The following is a 19,226-nucleotide window of genomic DNA, read 5'->3' on the forward strand; positions in this document are numbered from 1 at the left end:
GGTTTTGCCAAACTGGGGGTCTAGGATACTTAAAATATTCAATTAGAAGACAAGGGAACTTTAATATTCTCTTTCCTGTTTGCTAAAAATATACCTAGGGTTAAATATTAATGAGACACAAAGTTAATAATTCTAGTCAATTTCTAAAATCTTCCCTTTTCTTCAAAAAATCCCCAGCTGTCTGCAGATGCTTTGGCGCTTGCTCTTCAACAAGATTCTTAGATGCTTTACAGCAAATATTCTTTCTGTCTCTCAAATAAAAATTGTTTTATTAGGTTGCCTGATTAAAAAATTATATGGTAAGCTTCAGGGGCTGCATGTGTTTGTAAGACAGACAGAGATAGGCCAAGAGCAGAAGATGGTTTGAAAGCAGTTGTAGAATAGTGCCATTAAAAACCATCTTTCCTTCCTGCCTTCTCTTTTTCTCTCTCTTTCTTTATTCTCTCTCTTTCTTTTTCTCTTTTCTTTATTTCTCTTGCACGTTTTCCTTTTGTTTTTCTCTCTCTCTTTCGTTTTTTCTTTGGGTTTTTGCTTCCATCCATTTATTTATTTATTTATTTTGCTTGAGGAAGATTGTCCCTCAGCGAATGGTTGTGCCAATCTTCCTCTATGTGGGTTGCTGCCGCAGCATGGCTCAAAGAGCGGTGTGTGGCTCTGTGCCCAGGATCTGAAGCTGCAAACCCCGGGCCATGGAAGCAAAGCATACAAACTTAACCACTCTGCCACTGGGCCAGCCCCCCATCCATTTATTGAAATAGGCCAGGCACTATGCTAAGCACTATAGATAAAAATCTGAAAAAAAAAATCCACGACTGCCTTTAGGGACCACACAATCTAGTGTTGGAAGAAATGGTCAGGTAGACAATTAACCATGAGGTTTGGGGTTAAACTGATATTTTTTTAGGGGAGAAAGGTTTCATTGTCTCCCATTTATTCATATTTTTATTGTTTCATGATACTAGAATGCTCTGAGAACTAAAACTTCCTGTAGCTACAGATAAGGACTGAGTTGGAGAGTACAGATAAAGAGGCTGGAAATGGAAGCAAGAGCAGATGATAATGGCCTTATAGTTCATGATAAGGAATCTGGCATTTGTCTTGAAGTCTGTGATAAGTTACTATTAAAGCAAGGGAATGAGATGGTCATATCATTGGAAAAAGAAGTTATTTGGTAATAACGGGGAGAGTGAGGAGAATGGACAGATAGTGGGGAGTGGGTGGGGCATTAGACAGAGGTAAGGAGACTTTTTAGGAGGGGGTTGCCATCATCTAGGCAATGATAAAGCCTTGAACTAAATCCGTGGAAGTTGGGCCTCTAGAGAAGATATGAGATTTTAACCCACAGAAGAGATGCGGATGAGTGGTAGAAAGGGAGAAGCTCTAGACGGCACCCAGATCTGTGAACACAGTATCATTAACAGAGGTACAGATCACAAGAGGAGGAGAAGGCTTAGGGTTGGGGTGAAGGAAATGCGATTTTGGGGTCAATTTTGAACATGTTGAATTTGAAGTCCTTCACTGGATATCCGAGATATATTTAGGGGGAAAAATAGATTAGGAACTCAGAAGAGAGACTGGTATTAAAGATGTAGCTTTGGAAGTTGGCAACCTATAGCTGATACCATGGAAGTGGGTCCAGTACTGGAGGATGGAGGGAAGAGTGAAAAGAGTAGAGGAAAAAGACCAGAATCTTGGGGAACAGTAAGACTTAAGGAAAGAAGAGATGGCAACTACAGAGACTGAGATTAAATGGCCTGGGAGGTAGAAAGAGGGACTAAAGCAAGTGATTTCATGGGAGCCAAAGAAGGAAAGTTTCAAGAAAAGATAAATAAAACAGCACTGAATATTACAGAGAGTTCAAGTAATAAGGGGCCTGGAGAACGTTAATGGAATTTAGCAACAAAGTGGTCACGGGGGACCTCAGTGAGAGAGATTTCCCTAGATCAGGGAAGGGGGTGGAACAGGAAATTGGTTGAGGAGAGAAGGAATGGGGACATTGGGAAGCTGGGTAAAAGCTAATGAGGGCTACAACTTAGTGACATTGGCAAAACTAAGCTGATGGTGGAGGACCTGTGAATCAGGGGCTTGCTGGGGTGAGGGTGGCCCTTCTCTGGAGGTCCAGGAGCTAGAACTGAAGAGGACAAAGATGTGTCAGTGCTGAGCCACCAGAGGAACAGACAGAATGGTCTGGCCAACGTTGGCTGGCTCAGAGCCCACACTGTGCTGCTGTCCAGAGAATTCAGGCTGTTTCCTGATTCAACTCCAACACTGTCGAAGGAGGGAAATATGCACTTGGCCTCTTTCTCTGTTCACTTCACTATCCTGCTCGCATCAAACCCTTCCAAAAAAGGAGAGCTTGCTTAGCCAATCCCACTTACAATACTCAAAGGAGAAAGAAGGATGTGAGCTCATTTAGGGAGGAGGATGCACATTAGATTCTACTCTGGGGCACATTTTTATTAGTTTATGCCACTGGGTCAAAAGATTTTTTGAAAAATTTCTTGTTCTCTCATTTCTAGAGGGCTTGGAAAAACTTGAGTATGCATATATACAAAAAAAAGAAGAAGCCCAAAGAGAGGATGAAGATTCTGGAGAGAAGCAAGCTCTGAGGAGGTGAGAGCTGTCAGACACAGAGCAGTGGTGAACTTGGGGGAGAGAGTGCTTTCCACTGAGGGGAGAGCAGGGAGGAGAGGCTCAGATGTGCAAAGTCAGGAATTTGACTCCCTGTTCACGGGCCTCTATTTTTCCAGGTTGAGGAGACTCATCTTGGCCCTGGGTTGTGTTCATGGCTCAGCAGAGGCCTGCCTAGACCCGATGGGTAAATTGGAAAAATAGGCTCTGGAACAGTACTTATATGAGTCAGGTTCCAGGAGAGCTTCTTCTTTTGCTAAAATGATGAAAAAGCTGCTTTTAGTTGCTCTGGGTGGGTGTAGGGTGGGGAGTGGTGAAGGTAGAAATGGGAGAAGAGAAAAGGCGTTAACTTCCAGCTCCTCTGTTTTTCTTGAGACATGGAGGCACCAGCTGGCACCAGGTAACAGTGTTAATTGGAACCTGGCCCTACCTGGCACCTGGAGGACCCCGGCACTTTGGTTCCTTGTACTGCAGTGAGGCCTTGGGACCAAAGGGATTCATGGAAATCATGGAGGTGCTCAGAGGATGTCTAGTTGGAGATGCTTATTGGCCTTCAAGTTCTCCGTCTCTCTCATTTTGGTGTCGACACTCCATGGGGATGTCCAGAAAATCGTGGGGCTGAGCTCCTCAGGGAGCAGATGCAAGCAAATGACCTGTGTTAATTCAGGTTACATTTTCATGAAGAAAGAGGCTAGGTCATCTGTAGGGAGAAATGGGGTGTGGGTCTTCAGGCGAGGAGTGAAAGTTAATAGGGAAAAGGAGCCAGCCCTGTCTTGGGATAATGAAAGATTGCTGAGAAGTGTGGAAGGACTGGCTGGGGATAGTGATGGTGAGTTTGTAGTGGTATCATTTATCTGATTTTCTTCAGTGTTTAGTAGCTTGAACACGAGAATAAAAAGCAGACAGCTAGCTTAATCCAGGGTTGAAATAATTTCCAAAAAGAAGGTAGACGGACAAGTTTACTACAGGACTCCAAAGGATTCTCCGAAAGAGGTGGTTGGAGGACAGTATCTAGAATTCCTATGGGCTGAACAGGAGAACACAGATGGTTGTAGAAGCAGAAAAACCATGGTTTGTAAAAGGTTACTGTGGCTGGTGTGGCCTGGGGGAAATCTTTGTTACACTTCTAGTAAGGCAGCCTACAATCGCATTAGCATTTTTGGCAACCACATCACACTGTTGGCTTGTACTGAGCTTACAGTCAACCAAAATCCCTAAATCTTTCACACGTGCTGCTCTTAAGCCATGTTTCCGCCATCTTGTTCTTGTGAAATTAATGACTGCTTTGGACCGAAAAGTAGAGCTTTACATTTATGGCTATTAAATTTCATCTTGTTAGATTTAGGCCATTGTGCCAGTTTTCAGAGAATATTTTACATGTTCGTTCTGGTTTTCACACACTTTTCCCATAACTTGCAATAAGACAGAACTCAGAGGAATTCCTTATGCACAATGAAAAGTGACAGATTTACCCTTCTGTCCTGTTTTTTAGTTCACATCTTCATTTTGTCCAAAAGGGACTTGGTTATATTTCTTCCTAACACCATGACTTGCCAAGTTGCATTGGTTAGGATGTTTTTGCCTGCAAGGGTGGAACTCTCCATCAACCTGGAATAAACAATAAGGACATTTATTAGCGCACAGAGGTAGGGAGGGCCCCGGGCATGGCACAGCCAGGGCTGTGACTCTGTTCTGCTGTTTGTCATTTGCTCTGCCTTCTCCCATGTGTTGCCATCAGGCCAGCTTCCTTTGTGGTTGTAAGATGGTTGCCAAAAGCAGTGGGGATAACACACTTTCTTGTTTGTGTCCAGAAGGAAGCTGGGAATGGGAGAAAGTGTGAATAGACGACTATATTCTTTCAGTTTGACTAGGACAACCTCTTAGATCACTTTTAGAGTGACCAACAATCCTGATTTGCTGGGGGGTGAGAGGTGTCCTGGGATGTGGGACTTTCAGTGCTAAACAGGAAAGTCATGGGTAAACAGGGAGGGTTGGTCAGCCTAGCACGCACATCCAGACTGGTAACTGTTACCAGGATAAAATCTGATCCTGATTGGCTTAAGTCAAGGTTCCTGGAAAAGGAACGGGTACTCATGATTTGTTTGGACACATGTTTCTGAATTGTGGCTTTGGCCTACCTGTATCAGATTTTCCCCTGAGGGACGATTTCTGGGTGCCTAGACCTACTGATTCAGAATCTCTGTGCATAGAAATGGGAAGTTGTTTTTTAACAGGCACTGTAGGTGGTAGTCCTACACACGGGTGCTTGGAGAAACACTGGTTTAGACCTAACCCCAAATGGCATGGCTGCACACAATGGAGCAGGCTGGGGAGGATGATGGGGAATTAGACACCACACACACCGTCTCTAGTTTCCTGTCAAGTAAACAAGGGGAAGGAAGATGACTTGGGATTGCTCGTTCTTTGAGAAACCATTCTGATTCCGGGTCATGCCCAACGGCATTAGTAAGACTTCTCTTACGAAGTGCTCACAAACCATGCTGAAGAGTCCCGTTTGCTTTTTTCTTGGAATCAGCATTAAACTCTCAAGCGGTTAGCTTGTATAATCTATGATCTTCCTTTTTAAAAAAAAAGATTTTTGAAAGTTAGGGTAGTATTTCCTCATATTCAGTCTTTGAAAAGCAGCATGGACTTGAGGTTAGGAGACTGAGCTCTGGGCGGGCAAATACGTGAAGAATCTGAGTCCGTCATTTGCATGTATTGATTTTGCATATATTTCTTAACTTCCTGAAACCCATCCTCTGCAGAATAGAGTAATTATAGAACTTACTTCATAGAGCAGTTGAGAGAATTACATGAGACAATGTTCATAAACTGTTGGCATGGTGCTTGTCTTATTAAGCAGTCAGTAAATGTTGATAACTAATACCCTGCCTCTTTATTCATTCATTGCTTGAGATATTCTGATTGATGAGTAGGGCCAGGGACAGTGCTTACACCAAACAACACAAAAATAAGAAGCAGTCCCTGATCTCGGGGAACTCACAGTATTGGCATTAAAATATGATGACACTCTAGATGATTTATACACAAGATACCAGGACATGGTGAACACGATGTAATCTACACAGAATTTGAAATATATTATGATGTATACCTGAAAGTTATATAATGTTATAATCCAATGTTATTGCAATAAAATAAATAAATAAGTACTTTTAAAAAAAATTACAAAAGAAAAAATAACAACAACAACAGAAAGATACCAGGACAGGACAAAGGAAGGAATGATCAACATCTTGAAGAACAGTCAGGAGTCTTCTAGATGAACGTGGGAGAAGGAGAGAGAAGGACATTGCAAGGAAAGGATGTCACTTGAGCATTAATAAAGCACAGGACATGAAACAGCAGGGCCCCTTGTGAATGTAAGTAGTCTTGAAGGCTGGAATGCAGGGTTCAGGTCAGGAGCATTGGTGAATGATATTGTAGGAGGCAAGGGCCGACTCAGGGACTTCAAGCAAAGTTTGGACTTTTATTCTAGAGCTGGAATGGGTTTTAAACAGAGGAGTTAGTTGCATGATCACGCTTGTGTTTTGGAAAGATCGATCTGGGGACAGTGGGTGAGGAGTTGGAGGGTGGGGGGGCAGGGAAATTTGTTAAGAGCTTGCAGCATTACTCCTGGTGACAGTCGATAGAGGCTTATCCCAAGAGAAGGCTATTAAGAATAGAGTGGAAAGGATAGAAATGAAATATAGATACAGATGACAGGACTGGATGATTGATTAGGTGTGAGGTGAGGGAAAAGGAGGCTTTGAGGGGAATCCCCAGGTTTCTGTCCTGGGTGGATGATGATGTCGTTGTCCAGATAAGGACTACAGGGGCAATGCTGGTGGTGGTAGAGTCAAGCTTTGGACCTATTGAATTTTAGTTCCTCAGGAGACGTCAAGGTGAGATGCACAGTCCCTATCTGGAGAGTAAGTTCTGGGCTGGAGAACAGGCTGGGAGTCAGCAGAGAACAGCTTTTAGGTGTTGGAATGTGTGGGTGATAGAAAGCGCCTGGGACGGCGCCGCGGCAGAGAGTGCGTGGAGTAGAAACAACAAGGTTCCACAAAGCTCATTCACAACCATTCAGTGATGTCATCTGCCTGTTCCCCCAGGCTCCGGGCCAGAAGAATTAAACATATTTAAGCTTTTATTTTTCACTCTCCTCTTTCCAGGATTTTTCACTAATCCTCCTAGTCCCTCATTTATTCATCTTCAAGTAACTGAGATTTTCCCTACAGTTTTGTTTTTCAGAGGGTGAAAATGCGATAATGTTCAAATTTTTTAAATTACATTTTGAGAAGCTTGTTTTCTAGTAAGTTTTTCTAGTTGCTTTGGAATTGCTCATAGCTGTTTTCTTATGTCCTTGTCCAAAAGTCAGAAAATTCGAAACAGAAAACGAAAAGTTAAAATAGAATATTATCTCTGATGGAGAAACGGGGAGCATAAAAGTGAGACAGGCAGGAGAAATATATGCAGAAGGAGAAAAATGCTGCAAAGTCTGTGTCCAAAGGACATGTTTAAGAGAGTGAAATGGACGTGTTTACTGCGGCTGCTCTGGTATTTAAAGGAGCTGAAGCGAGATTCTTCAGTCTATTTCCTCAGCAGTTACAGAGGCAGCCTGGGAAAGATCAGGGGGAATAAAATCCCAGGAGTTTTGTGTAAGAAGAAAACGTATAAGAGTCTAGTGAAATAGTCAAAAAGACCTCTGCCAACTGCAAACGAAAAGCCATGGGTCACTGGGGAGAAAAATCCTGTAGCAAGCCAGGAAGTAAAGGACTCCGGATAATGGACGCCACCTAGTGGGAAACGGGAGGGTTTCAAGACAATGAGCGCCAACAGGATTTCAGAACTTGGAGATGGCTTAAAATCATTATGATGAGTTTTATTCAGTCTTTCAATAAGCCTTCACTGAGGACCTGCTATGTACCAGGCACATTAGTAAGCTCTAGATACCATTTAGTAATGATTTGTAGTTGAGTCCACAAACCCAGATGTCCAACAATTCTAACTTTATTTTTCTATAATATGACTAATATCTATATTAAACTTTCATTTCATTTGGTGATGAAAACTTAAATCTCAGTCACTTTTGTGCCCCTATACTCTGTGCCCTGGTTAGGCCTGAGCTCTGGGGTTTGGTGGTGGCAAGGTACTCCCATCTAGCGCTCTGAGTTGCTGTCAATACATAACTTCTGCTGAGGTGGTTTTGTTTCAGTTTGTTCTTTAGACATTGGTCCTCAAGGTCACTGTTGAGTCTGCTCTTGTTTCTATGTACAGCGTTTCTTCAAGTCAGCCTCCTTCTCAGCTATTTCCAATACCTTCTCAGATATTCTGCCACTTCTGTAAGGCTGTCTACTGCCCTTTGGCTTAGACATACAGAACCTCCATTTTTAAGCTAGCGTCTTAATGCTTCCTTGGTTTTATCTAGGAACTGGGTCACAGGTCCCTTTGACCTAAGATTCTCCAGATCTCCCTTAGGCTTCTTTTGCCTCATTTTCTAGAGGCATGAAAGACCGTGTTAAGTTCAAATAACCTTGTGTGGCTAGATTGCAGGCTGCATGTTGAACAGCAAGGATAAATGCAGCTAATGTGGTAAACTGAGGGCAGATAGCAAAAGATTTTGTATGTTGTGCTAAAGACTTTCATATGTGTGCATTGCAATTAGAAGGCTATTTCAGTAGTGTGGGTAAGAGATGAGATGATACTGACTTGGGCATTGGAGAAGAACGGGTTAATTTAAGAAATACTAGGTGGTAGAACTAACTGTACTTGGAAACCCCAACCTCTCCTAGCCCAAAGAGCAACTTTGTGCAAATTAGACAAAAGAACTTTCTACAGGAAGAGGCAATCCATAAGTGCATAGCTGGGGGAACAGAGTGTGGTCCAGATTTCATCCCACCCCTTGGCTGGAAGCCTTTGTACCGTGAACAGTCTTACCCAAGCAAATGTGGCGACCCTGAATGTGGAAGCGGAGAGTGGGAGGAATGACTAGGGCAGTGTCTTTAGAAAATGTATCTGGAAATAAACTTCTATTCACTAGTTTCTTGCCCTTGAGTGTGTTAGGGCACTTAAGTGCCCTTTAGTGATAAGCTGCAGTCTGATATGCCATGTGAGTTTCTTACCTCAGTTTTTACTCCATTAGAATTATGAAACAGTCAAGCAAGATAAAAAGCCTTACAAAAACCCTACATTTTGTTGTTCTCAAGAGAAAAATTATCCCATGAGGAAAATTTCTGAAAAGGTTTGCTTGGAAAAGTCTAAAAAACTGTCACATCAAATAAAAGCCTAAGGAGAGAAGACAAGTAAATGTACTGTGGCGTCCTGGACCGGATCCCGGAGCAGTGAAAAGACGTTAAGTAAAAACTAAAGAAATCTGGAAAAACTATGGACCTAGTCATAACAGTGTATCAATATTGGTTGATTAATTCTAACAAATGCATCATATTAATGCAAAATCTTAATAATGGGGGAAATTGGGTACAGGATATACTGGTTCTACTTGTACTATCTTCTCAATTTTTCTGTAAATCTAAAACTTATAAAAAATAAAGTCTATCTTTAAAAAAAGGAAGAAACGGAAGATGAAATATATGAAAAACACAAACAAAAAAAATGTTTCCTTTGTTTAGAGTAAGCAGATTGCACCTTGAACATTAAAGAGTTGAATTCACTCCATGGGACAATACGGGACCTACAACCTGGCTGGGGAGATGTGCCGTATACACCACAAATAAGTAGTCTGTATTAAATTCCAAATAGTGAAGCACAGTAAACAATCTTAGAATTTTAGGGAACAAGAAATATCTTTGGTGGAAAAGAGGAGCGTTGGTTAGTGGTAGGGGAAGACCTCACAGAAATACTTTCATGTAAAACGTGGGAATCCAACTGGATTTGAAGAGTAGGGCTTGGATTGCTTTAGTTTAATTCCTCAAATATCGAATGAGTATCAACTGTATGCAAAACACTGTAATATGGACTGATTGCTAACTTTGTTACTTAGATATAATAAGCAGACATTTGAATTAAAAGAACTCCCAACCAAGAATCACTCTGATATCTTGTTCCATCTGGTATTTTTCTGTTAATCTCTCTTTCTTGTTGTATGTATTTGTCCTGAAGATGAGGTGAAGTGTATTATTCAACAGCCTTCTTAAGTGTGAAGATTGATTGAAGGTGTTATATGCAACAGCAAATATTACTTCCTCTGAATACCTTATTTGCACTGTTTGATATAGTTTTCATTTCCTTTGCATAATGAAATGAAATCCCACCTGGAAGTGAGATTTCTGGGTCACGTGATGAGGCATGTGTTTAATTTGATAAAAAGCTGCCAAACTGTTTTCAAAACTGGTGCGCAATTTGGCATTCCTGGCAGAAATCTATGAGAGTTTCAGTTGCTCTACATCTTTGTCAGCACTTAATATTGTCAACCAGTCTTACATTAGGTATCCCATTGGGTGTGGAATGGCTCCTCATTGTGGCTTTATTTTGCATTTCCTCAACAAATAATGATGTTGAACATTGCTTCAGGTGCTTATTGACAATGTTATCTTCTTTGGTTGTGTCTGTTCATACTCTGTGCATTTTTATATGGAGTTGGTAGTCTTCTATTATTAAATAATAATATGTTTTTATATATTTTAGATACAGGTCCCTTGTCAGATATGTGCCTTTAAATATGTCTTCACTCTCTGTGACTTGCTTTTCCAAGTTTTTCAGGATTATCTTTTTTTATTACCTTCAAAGAGGTGGCCTTATTCCAAACTGTAACTTGAAATTGGTCTTTTTCACCTTTTCTCTTTTCCTTTTTTTCCCTCGTGTGTGTGTGTATGTGTGTGTGTGTGTGTGTGTGAGACAGTTCTATGTCTAGCTGTGTACATGTCTAGGTTCACGTATCCACACCACAGTCAAGGTCAGGGCACTTCCGTCCCCGCCCTCACTCATGCCTATCCCCTGACAGAATGGTATATAAATGGATTCGTACCATATGTAATGTTTTGAGATTGACTTTTTTTCCACTCAGCATAATTCTCTAAAGATTGCTGTATATCAATAATGCATTCCTTTTAAACGCTGAGTAGTATTACATGATATGGATGTACCACAGTTTGTTTAACCATTCACCCATTGAAGGACACCTGAGTTTTTCCAGTTTTTCGTTATTAGGAATAAAGCTGACATAAACATTCATGTACAGATTTTTGTATGAACATAAATTTTCATTTCTCTAGGACAAATGCTAAGAGTGCAATTGCTGGGTCATGAGATAATTGTGTGTTTAATCTTAGAAGAAACCGTTAAACTACTTCCCAGAATGGTTGTACCATTTTCCGTTCCTACCAGCAATGCATGAGCGATCTAGTTTCCCTACATCCTCACCAGCATTTGGTGTTGTCACTATTTTTTATTTTAGCCATTCTGTTACTGTGTAGTGATATCTCATCATAGTTTTAATTTGCATTTCCCTGAGAGCTAATAATCTTGAACATCTTTTAATGTGTTTATTTATTATCTGTATATTCTTTTCAGTGAAATGTCTGTTCATGTCATTTTTTCATTTTCTAATTAGATCATCGATTTACTGTTGACTTTTGTAGGTTTTTTTTAATGTATTCTAGATAGCAGTCCTCTGCTGATACGTGGTTGGCAAATGTTTTTTTCCTGTTCTGTAGCTTGTCTTTTCATCTTCTTCGCATAGTCTTTCTGAAAGCAAACATTTTTAATTTTGTTGAAGTCTAATTTTGGATTTTCCCTTTTATGGATTGTGCTTTTGGTGTCAAGTCTAAGGACTCTTTGCCTCCTGCTAGATTCCAAAAATTTTCTAAATTTTTTTACAGTTTTATGTTCACATTTAAATCAATGATCCATTTTGAGTTAATTTTTATATAAGCTGTGTGGCTTAGTTTGAGATTTGCTTTTTTATTTTTTTTGCTTATGGATGCCAGTTACTGAAAAGGCTATTCTTTCTCCACTTAATTGCTTTTGTACCTTTGTCAAAGATCAGCTAAGTATATTCGTGTGGATATATTTCTGGGTTCTCCATTGTGTTCCATTGATCTTCGTGCCTATCCCTCCAGCAATACCACACTGCCTTGATTACTGTAGCTATGTGATGTACCTGAATATTGAATAGAGTGATGTCTCTCACTTTATTCTTCTTTGTCAAAATTGTTTTAGCAATTCTTGGGCCTGTGCCTTTCCATACAAATTTTAGAATAAGCTTGTCTTTGTCTACAGAAAAATGTGCTAGGATCGTAACAGGAATTGCATCAAACCTATAGATCAATCTGAGAAGAAGTGACATGTGTGCTATATCGGATCTTCCAATTTATGAACACAGTATGCCATTTATTTAGGTCTGTGATTTGTTTCATCTGCATTTTGTTATTTTCAGCATACAGATCCCGTATATGTTTTAAGTATATACCTAAGAATTTTATTTTCTTTGGAGCAATTATTAACAGCATTGTGTTTTTAATTTTGGTTTTTGCATGTTCATTGTTAGGTATGTAATTGGTTTTTTTGTGTTTATCTTGTATCCTATGACCTTACTAAACTCACTTGTTCTAGACAATCACGTTGTCTGCAATTAGGGATAGTTTAATTTCTTTTTTTCTAATCGATATTTCTTTTGTTTCCTCTTTGTGCCTTCTTTCAGCAGCTAGAACTTCCAGTAATATGTTGAATAGACTGGCAAGATCAGAGGTCTAGCCTTGCTGTAAGCATTCAGTCTTTCACCACTAGGTAAGAGGTGAGCTGTAGATTTTTTGTAGATTCTCTTGATCAAGTTGAGGCAATTCTCCTTTATCTCCAACTAGATGAGAGTTTTTAATCACTTTATATTGGATTTTATCAAATGCTTTCTCTGAATCAATTGATGAGACTATATAATGTTTTACTTTTCACTGTTATGATGGAATACCTTTGATTGGTTTTCAAATATAGAACCAGGTTTATTCAAAATAAATGAAATAAATTTTATTTGGTTATAGTATATAATTCTTTTTATACATTGTTGTATTTGGTTTGCTAATATTTTAGTGAGGATGTTTTTCATCTAACTTCATGGTGGTTTTCTTTTTTTATACTGTCTTTGTTTGCTTTTGGTGTCAAGGTAATATTGACCCCATAAATAGGCTGGGAGGTGCTGCCTCTTCTTCTCTTTTCTGGGAGAAATTATAGAAAATTGGTGTTAATTCTTCTTTAAATGTTTGGTAGAACTCTCCAGTGAAAGCATCTGGACCTGGGTATTTCTTTTTTGGGGATCCTTTTAATTATTAATTAAATTAATTTAATGATTAAAGGACAAATTAAACTATTTCATCTTGGTTGAGTTTTGGTAATTTGTGATTTTTGAGGAATTGGTCCTTTTCTTCTGAGTTTTTGCATATGTGAGTGTAAAGTTGTTTGTAGCATTCCCTTCATATGATTTTTAATAGCCTCAGGACCTGTAGTGATAGCCTTGTTTCACTCCTGAGACTGGTGATTTGCGTTTTTCTTTCTATTATTGTCAGTCTTGCTACAGGTTTATCAATTTCATTGAAGTTTTTGAAGAAACAGCTTTTGTTTCATTGATTCTTCTCCACTGGTTTCCTATTACCCATTTCATTGATTTCTACCCAGATCTTTAACATTTCTATCCTTTTGACTTTGGGTTTATTTTGCTCTCATTTTTGTAGTTTCGTTAGTTAAGAGCTTAGATGATTGATTTGAGACCTTTCCCTGTTTCTAATGTAAACATTTAGTGGAATAAATTTCCCTCTCAGCACTGCTTTAGCTGCATCCACATATTTTGATACATTATGTTTTCATTCAGTTCTCTGTATTTTCAAAATTTCCTTTGAGGTTTTTATTTCAGCAGGCAGTCACCCTGTTTAGGTTTAGCATGCAGGTCCTCGCCTACATTTGTGGGCTGTGGTTCCAATGACAGCTCAATTTTCAGGGACTTTGTGGTGTTATTTTATTCTTCTTGGTTGAACTGGGGTTCCCACTGGTCTTTGCTGGTGCTGAGGGGGTGGAAGGGTTTCCCCAGGCTGGACAGCCTGGTGTCTCTTAGTGGGGAAGGAGCATCTCAGGTCTGCAAGACAAAGAGGCTTCCTGGACTGGATAGCCTGTTGTGACAGGGTCCTTCTTGCTGGTGCCCCCTGCCACTCTAGCATACTTAGTTGTAGGAAGGAAGTCTCAGGCCTGGAGAGGAGGAGATTAATTAATTAATTGCGCTGGCTAATTATTCTGAACAAGGCTCTGAACTCCATCCTCCTCACTGGTGATATCAGGCTCATCCAGATCCCCTTTTGATCTTTGGATGCTGTGGGCTTACCTAGACTGCCTTCTGTTGCTAGATTGGGCATTGAGAAACACCAGATCTGAGTTGCCTTCTTCTATTGGGTGAGGAGAGGGGTAAGATCCCCTTACTCTGTGTTATAATCCAGTCCTGAGATCCCAAATTGGTTTTTCTTACCACCTTCCAGATTTCCCCTTTGCTTGCCTCTTGTCTTATTTCAATCTTTATAGTTGAATTTAGCAGGAAAGAGCAGGGAAAAATGAGTCTATGCCATCTTGCCTGGACAAGAAGTTTACTAGTTCCTTTTACAAAGGAAAAGTTTTAAAATTTTTGATGTAGTTTAAACTGTCAATTTTTTTTGTCTTTTGTGGTTTGTGTTTTTTGAGTCTTAAGTAGGAAATCTTTGCCTAAACCAATGCCACAAAGATTTTCTCTCGTGTTTTCTTTTGGAAGTTTGAAAGTTTTAACTCTTATGTTTAAGTTTATGATGCATTTCACAATCATTTTTGTGTATGCTGTGAAGTAACAATCAAGGTTCATTTTTGTATATGGCTATCTAGTTGTTCCAGCACCATTTGTTGAAAATTTTACCCTTAACCTTTTTAGTTGGCTTCAAATATTTGTCAAAACTCAATTGTCCATTCATATGTGGGCTCATTTATGGACTCAATCTGTTCCATTGACCAGTATTTCTATCTTTACACAAGCAAAAGTCCTTCAATTTTGTTCTTCATTGTATTTCTATATTAGTCATAAAATCAGCTTGTCAATTTCAACAACAAAAAGCCTGCTTGGATTTTGTTTGAGATTGTGTTGAATTTACAGATCAATTTAGGGGAAACAGCTTAAAAAATTTGAACTTTCTGATCCACAAATATGGGGTTTATCTTCATTTACTTACAGATTCTTTACTTTCTATTAGCAATATTTTGTAATTTTCAATGTACATGTCGTGCACGTTATTGTTAAATTTATCCCTAAGTATTTCATGGTTTTTGATGCCATTGCAAATTTTTAAATTTCAATTGTTCTTTGCTAGTATATAGAATATAATTGATTTGTTTATTGACCTTGTGTCCTGCAACTTGCCACATTCGTTTATTAGTTCTGGCAGCTTTTTTGTAGACGACTTAAGATTTTCTAGACAGTCATAGTGCCTGTGAATAATGACAGTGTTTTCTTCCTTTCCAATTTATAGACCGGTTAGTTCTTTTTCTTGCCTTATTGCACAGCCTAGGACTTTGAGCACAGTGTTGAACATAAGGGTGCAGGTGAATATCCTTACCTTGTTCTCAATCTTAGGATAAAAATATTCACTCTTTCCCCATTGAGTATTAGGTTAGATTAAGAAAGTTCCCTTTGATTCTTAGTTTGGTGGGAATTTTAAATCAGGAATAAGTTTGCATCTTGTAAAATGCTTTTTTTCTGTATCTGTTATTATGATTATATGATTTTTCTTTTTTCCTTTCTTAATATTATACCTTCCTGGGATAAATGCCAGTTGTCAAGTTATGCTATCTTTTTATATGCTGCTGGATTCCATTTGCAAATATTTTCTTAAAGATTTTTACATATAATTTTCATGGAGAATATTGGTGTGTACTCTCCTTTTTCTTATCATGTGTTTGTTTGGTTTAAAGATTAGAATAACGCTGGCCTTATAAAATGAGTTGAGAAATATTTCCTCATCTTTTATATTCTGAGAGTTTGTGCAGAACTGGTATTGTCTGTTCCTTAAATAGTAGGTAGAATTCATCCGTGAAGGAAGCTGAGCCTGGAGGGGTTTTTGGGGGGAGGGTGGGGGGAGAGGGTTAGGGCAAGTAAGGCAGATTCTTTTTAGCTATTTCCTTAATATTTCCTATTTTATATTTTGTAGCAACTGTGTTGATGTTAACATTTTGAGGCCCATTAAATTCTTTCAGGTTGAGATCCTTACAGCAATGCAGCATGGATTTCAAACAATTTGCTTTGTTCGCCTCTTCTTTTTTTTCTTTGTAGTGCCTCATAAGTATAGTCTTCCGAATACTACCACACTCAGTTTTGTCTTTAAATGAGTCCAGTTTTCCTGTGGGTGAGAAACCACTAAGATCTGAGAAGTTCCCCTTGACAGTTGACTTTTCTCGCCGTGATGGTGTAGATAACTAGTTTTCAGCACCCTTCATTTTACGCAATGGGCAGTTGAAGTATTTTATGTAACAGCATGAAGAGCTCATGAAATTCATCTATTCTGAAACATTAATTTAATTTCTTGGTCAGTTGAATGTTGCTCTTTTTCTTCTCACTCTCCCTTCACTGTTGACCCGCTGCAACTTTTACCCTCTCTTTCACCATTTTGCTCTTTTTGCCATTTTCCTTTTAAGCAAAAACTGGACCATAGACTGTTTCGAGATTTGATCACCTTGGCTACGAACGTACTTAAAAAAAGATGCCTAGAGTCGCGGAGACCTTCTTTCTGCACATTACATTTGAGACTGACTTCTTTAAGCACCTTTTCACTACCACCTCTTTTTTCTCTTCCTCTTTTATGCTTGTAAATATCTAAACAACTCCAGATAGAGCTGGAAACTATAGGACTAATGCCAGGGACAGAGACGAATCAAAGTAAAGCACAACCATTTGTTTCAAAGTGAAATTAAATACAATTAAAAAAAATTAAGACCTTAACAATTTGTGGAAGTTCATATCAAAATCTTTCTATAAAAACTATCTGCCAATTCATAATCCTTTAATTAAACCTACCGTCCCCAGCTACCAACATTCAAGACACAAAAAATGCAATTTATTATAAAAATATATTATTCTGGTTTTTGTTTTATTACAAGTGTTGCAGCAGCATTTCTCTCCTCTGGTTTTAATCATAAATCTGAAGTTTCCGCATTTTATTATGGACCAAATAAGTGTTGTAGGCTGACCTAGGAAATTAACCTCTACTGTAGCATTTTCTTTTTCTATGAGAAATTGCATTTGAAATAACAGTCTCTTTTCATTGAAAACCAGATTTCTTAAGAATCTAGTCTATATTTATTACCAATAGTTACTCACTTTTCAATCCATCCTCGACTCATTGCAATCTAATTTCCACACCAATCCTTCCACAGAATCTACTCTTGCTGAAGCAACCAAGGACCTTGTATTTATCAAAGCTAATGACCTCTTTTCAACCCTCGTTCTCCTTAACTTGTCTTTACTCTTGCTGGTATGGATTGCCTATTCCTCTTAAGAGTTTCTTTTTGTTTCTATGCTATTATTTCTTTTAGTCCTCTTAATACTTAGACCATTTTCTATCTGTGTTTCTGACTACTCTTTTCCCCTTTCCGCCTCTTCAGGGCCAGGTTATTGATTTCCTCAGCCCTAAGTATATTAGTGCCTCACACGTACATCATCTATTTGGGCAGAATCATTCACTCTCACGAATTCAACTCTCTAGACTTCCCATCCTGACTTTTATATTGAGCTCCAGTCTCATATTTCCCACTCTGAAGTGTAATTTATCCTTTCCTTCTCTGCTCGGTTAGTGGCATCATTCAATATCAACCCAGTCTCTCTTAGTTACCTAAGTACGAGCTAGGGACATTCGAAGTTGGACTGAAAAGTGACTAAATCGGTCCTAGAGTTGCTGCAAGTCCACACAATGTGTTTTTGCAAATTAAGCAGTCACTCCCTTACCTGAGATACTCTACTTCCTAGAACAATGTATGATAACTTCCATCATGTAAGGATTTATTTATAATGAAACGTTATGCAAATCTGTAGTGTTTGTTTGTTAGTGCTGTCCTAGTGCCCCTGTGTATAGTGGAGTGGAACCCTACCCGGTCTTTTTGCACCACCCTCTCACCTTCCAGCGCTGTATCAGACAATGCTCCGCTGCTATTCATAGAGTTTTCATGGCCAATTTTTTCAGAAGTGGGTGGCCAGGTCCTTTTTCCTAGTCCATCTTAGTTTGGAAGCTCTGCTGAAACCTATCCACCATGGGTCACCCTGCTGGTATGTGACATAGTTTTCAGCATCACAGCAACACACAGCCACCACAGTATGACAACTGAGAGACTGGGTGATGTGGTTCCCAGACTGGAAATGAACCTGGTGAGAGCCCCATATCTTAACTGCTTGACCACCAGGGTAGTTAGTGACTAGGATGTAAAGGGCAATGGTGCTCCTATAGATGTTGTGCTGTCTGCTGTCAAGCAGTGTGCAACCTATACAACTGTACACAGAAGAATAGTATTTCCTAACCTATGGCTAAGAAAGAGAAAGACAAGACGCTATTCAACATTTCTATGGGGAGGGAGCTCTACCAAAATGTGAAAGATACCCTAAGGAATCTTAATGACTCCTTCTATCTTCCAATGGTTCATGGAAAAAATGATTAGTGTTGTGAATTATTGGGAAGAACAAGATGATAAATAGATGATATAAATAAATGGTAACAAGATGATATAATTATATTGATGATATAGCCTCAACATTATTCCTTGACTGATGCCACAAAATATGAGATGCTCAGTGTCCAACAGGTGGTAAGTAGAAATCCTGAGAAAATATAGGTCATAATCTTACTGGCGTGCCCTACGACAAATGTCTGAGCATTCAAAACTCAGTCATTTTACTTGGATTTGGGGATTCAGTCATTTGCTAAGCCTTTCAATTGTTTGAACTGTAGGTTCCAGGTCATCAATAAACCATCATAAAAATAATACGTGAAAACAGGCATCTAGAACATTTTAGGGAAGGTGGAACTTATCCTTTGGGGCTGTTGGGAACTTGTAAGCATTGGTTTTTTGAGCATTATTTAGTCACTGGGAACAGTGTCTGGTGAAAGGGAGTGGTGGCAGTTGCCGGCAGGAGATGGCAATGCTCAGCAGGGCAGGCCCAAAGAAACCCTGTGACAGAGTGCATCGGAGTGGTTGAAGTGACATGTTCACGTGCACTTCCAGAATGCTTTCGGAAATACTTGGGGACAGCTTTGCAGAAGCTAGATAATCTAGTAGGATTATATATATATATATATATATATATATATTTTATATGTTTACATATAATATAAACATTGAAAAAATATATTTAGGTCTACAGACTAATGAAGCATGGGAAAGTTTATTTATTTATTATATGTGTGTATAATACACATCATATATATGTTAAATATACTTAAAAAGTGAAATCATACTGTATGCATTTGCATCTTTATTTTTCACTTCTCTTGTCATGAGGATTTTGCCCATGTCAATATAGTTTTCAAAATTATTATTTAAAAGTCTGTGTAGTAGTTCATTGTGTGTTGTAACATAATTTGTGATTCTATTTT

At 39.0% G+C, this 19,226-nt stretch overlaps 1 long non-coding RNA gene across 3 annotated transcripts in view; it reads left to right on the top strand.

Annotated features, from left to right (window-relative positions):
* Window positions 1-417: 417 nt before the first annotated feature.
* LOC139076986 (uncharacterized) overlaps window positions 418-19,226 on the top strand; it is a 44,568-nt gene continuing 25,759 nt past the window's right edge. For all 3 annotated transcript variants that reach the window (XR_011529073.1, XR_011529071.1, XR_011529072.1), the window contains exon 1: window positions 418-2,613. This is a non-coding gene — a long non-coding RNA (uncharacterized lncRNA). The remainder of the gene's footprint in view (window positions 2,614-19,226) is intronic.

Source organism: Equus przewalskii, chromosome 18 (assembly GCF_037783145.1).
Source record: "Equus przewalskii isolate Varuska chromosome 18, EquPr2, whole genome shotgun sequence".
NCBI classification, from domain to species: Eukaryota; Metazoa; Chordata; class Mammalia; order Perissodactyla; family Equidae; genus Equus; species Equus przewalskii.